Below are 4,003 nucleotides of genomic sequence, written 5' to 3'. Positions count from 1 at the left end.
TTTTTAGGTCACAAACAACATTGATCAGAATGGGAAGACACGTGAGGGTAGATGATGTTCACGAATGCATGCGATTTATAATTTTCTGTGTTCCTTTAAAGGATTTCTAAACAATGAGGCCTTTGTTTGTTACTTTGTTTTTAGGTTGTTCCTAAAGTAATAAACCCTCTGAAAAGATTTTATTATATTGATTTAAATTATAAGTCATTTAAAGTAAAAATAAATAATATATTTTGTTTTAATATAATTATGTTAAGAAATATTCCAGTTATAAACAAGCAGTAGTTGTTAGTTTGTAATTGTTGTTTAATGTTCTCTGTTATTTGTTTCATTAAGAACATACCCCTGTCAAATAATTAATATTTTTTATAATTAAAAGAACTAAATGTTGAACAACAAAATTACATTCAAATATTTTTCTTAATTAAAATATTTACATGTGCAAAAAATTATTTCAAATACAAGCGCATATCTTTTATTTATAACTAGCAACCCCCGCAGGCGTTGTCCTGCGTGAAATTATGTGTTTTGAAATGAAAAGAAAGTTGAATTTATATTGTGTTAAAAATCATTTATTTGCGATTTTCCTACATTTTTTTTCAATGTAGGGCAGCTTTATAAACAACCTTTTTTTGCTTCCAGTTCCGGTGGGTAAATGTGCCGAGAAGATAGTTTTCCAACTTGTGAACACGCCAAGTATAAGTGATAAACATGGCATTTCCAGATTTATGCCACACTCTTTTAGCGCCTATCCTTGTGAACTGAAATGGCAAATCGTTGGAATTCGTAGAAGCATTCGGCCCCTTGTATTCGATAGCTGCGTTACAATCAGTCGCGTTCCATTACACAGTTTCGGCGCAAGAAGATTGCGAAACATAATAATGACAAATCTAACTTTGAGACGCAAATTAAGCGGCGGTATACCAAGCCTTTCTAAAGATTTTAGAAATTCCACTGGATAATTCACTTCTTCGTCTTTATTGTCAATAGGATCAATCATTTTGTATGAGCCCAAACTTCCCGGCATTTGACTTTGAATCTTCCAGTTTAAGTGCTAAATTGTGCGTAATCTCAAGCAATCGTAGTTACGATAATTTAGTCAATGTTGGCATAAGCATTCGTGATGAGTTTATCTTTCGTTGAAGTGAATTGAAAAACGGCAGGTGGAATGGATATCAAATCACTGGAAGTATCAATCAACATTTTCCCATTTCCAATTCTTAGCCAATGCGATGTAAAATGTCTTCGGCAATGTCATTTTTGTTCGTATCCCATAATAGACGCGGATTTGAAGGCTGATATGTCGAAATGTTTATCGCAAAAAGTGTGTGAACTTCATTTGCATTTGAATTAGCTATCGCATCGTCCATCGTTTGACTCCAGTGATTATCATGTTCCAGCAATTGTAATTACTGGCATGCTTCTCAAAAAGTTGCACATACCGTACCATTCACAGTACGCAATGACTCAAATGAAGTTGAACCGTGTACATTAATCAATAGCAACCAAAGGTAGAAGCGTTTTTTCGGGTGGATTGTGTAAATTCATCCTAATGCATTAGTTGGAAACACACCTGGATGTCCATCTTATCTGAATAGAGCAATGTTCTCGCAAACGGATCACTGACGAAAGTTGAGCAAAAACTCGTAAATGTTAATTTTGTTGCTGGTGGTGTTTCACTGGCTGTACTGTATTCTTTGGGTTGAAATACACTCTTTGGTCATTCTCCAAATGAATTGCGAGACGCACAACAGTTGGAAAACGTAAATGAATTGAAAAAGTAAATATCCTACAAAGCGCTTTATTGCAGTTCACGAATGACCTATTTGATACTTCCTGATCTCATATCGTTCAAGGCCAATAACCGTCATGTTGCTTCCTTTGGTGACTTAATTACAAACGTATTTTATTGATTACACCAAACTGCAATACTCATCATTGATATGAGTTTTGACTGCGAATTATTGTCTAATGGTGAATATAGTACCATCCATCTGATGTCAACTTCGATATTCACTCTTCTAAATTGAATGCTGAATGTTCTGTGAATATCCGTCATTTCTAGTTTGTGGTTCTGAAAGAAAAGCAGGTATATAGTTTTTCGTGCATGTGTTGTCAGACATACAAAGCGAAGTGGGATTTTGGTGTCCGCAAGGTCCATGGACCATATTGGTTTTCACCACTTCGTATAATACTTTATCAGGAATTTCCGCAGAAATGATTTCATCAATTTGATCTGGTGTAACCACCATCCTCTTTTTTGCCACTCAACAGAGTACATCTAGCATCTAACAGCACCACATATACGTTGCTTCAAGATAAAGTCCATCAAACATCGTAACTGTTGTTTGAAAAGTTGTGCTGTGACATCGTAACGATAGCTTGCTGGTTGACCGCGATCCATAATTCCGCACGTATGTCATCACATCCTGGGAGTACTTCTTGCTTTGGGCTGCCACACGTTGATGGCAAAAAGAACGCCGACCGATATTAGGGCGACCTCTACGTGACTTCGTAACAAATTTCAATCTGCAATTGATCACTTTGTATGAAACACACATAAAGTTTTCACTGATAAATTTTCAATAATTTTTCTTTTGAATAGCCGGAATGAGAAAGCTAACGACCAAAATTGAACGAATCAAATAATTTACAAATCAAAATATTGAAAAACAAAACAAAACTAAATTGAAAAAAATGTGTATGGAAAAAAGTTACTTTTTGGAATTGTCCAATTTTCCGACTTTTCCTCATGAAAAGTAAAAGGTATTTTTATTTCTAAACCCTACCCAATTCACAATGAACAACCTCTGAAAATTTCACCAAGATTGGTGCAGCCGTTCTCTTAGCGTTACTAACAAACAAACATTCATTCGTTTGTATGGAAAAAGAAAAGGGCTAAGTTTAGGGGTTTTACGGCAACTATTCGAAATTTTCTTGCCGTAAAAACCATCCTTGAACCTCAACGAACATTTAGAAAAAGGAATTGGTCAAATTGGTCCAGGCGTTGTTGAGTTATGCGCTTAGTTTTTAGAATTCCACATTGCTTCGAATCGTATTTCTAGGTCACAATAGATATGGAACTGTCAAAACAAATTTCAATTTCAATAAACTAACAAAAGCAAATTAAATGGGTAAATTTTAGAATAGCCTCGCCATCATTTTTGAACTTTAAATGCAAATATATATGCATACTTCCTTGATCTGGAGAAGGTCCTATCCGCACATACCCATTTTAACCTCGAAATCGGGGGATGCTATTCTAAATCCCAGCCAATTAAACATCAAAATGGATCCGACCTTGTTTTTTTTTATGAGCTTTAGTAAAAGTAATGGGGGTGATAACAAATAGAGCGAAGATAGCTATTGTTGCAATCCTTTGGCACTTTCGAATACAGCATAAGGAATGGAAATGAAGTTGTGCCCATATTTCATACGGTTTACACCACAGGATTCCTTTACCTGCAATGAGTGGTTTGTAAAATATAAAATCCCTGGAGGTAAAAAAGCACTATTCAAATAGTTGTACGTATCACCTAAAACTATTCGACATAGATATAGGGTTATATATGGGCCATTCCATCAATTGGCGACATGGTTCTGTACCCGTATTCCGATCAAACAAAAAAATGATTATTTCTTTTATTTTTTAACTACCTGAAAATTGAGTGCAAAAAAATTTGTTGTTATACAATTTTATGTAAATCTCAGCTTTCTGATAAATATATTCTCAAAATCCAAAAAAAAACATTAAAAAAACTGTTTTTTTGTGATTTTCCACCTACTTTTTTTTCGAAATTGACTTTTTCTATTCGATTCCTCGTTCAATTTTACATAAGAATCAATGTTCAAAAATAGGCGACTCTGATCCCATGAACAGTAAAAAAATGCAAAGTTATCGCTATACGGCGCATGCTATTAACTCGTTTGGAAAAAAGAACGTGTGTGTGTAACGACAAATTTTGTTATTATATTTTCAAAACTTACAGAACATTCTAGGCGA

Source organism: Bactrocera neohumeralis, unplaced genomic scaffold, assembly GCF_024586455.1.
Source record: "Bactrocera neohumeralis isolate Rockhampton unplaced genomic scaffold, APGP_CSIRO_Bneo_wtdbg2-racon-allhic-juicebox.fasta_v2 cluster10, whole genome shotgun sequence".
In the NCBI taxonomy this organism is placed as follows: Eukaryota; Metazoa; Arthropoda; class Insecta; order Diptera; family Tephritidae; genus Bactrocera; species Bactrocera neohumeralis.
The sequence above is the reverse complement of the archived record's forward strand: the minus strand, read 5'-3'. Positions refer to the sequence as shown.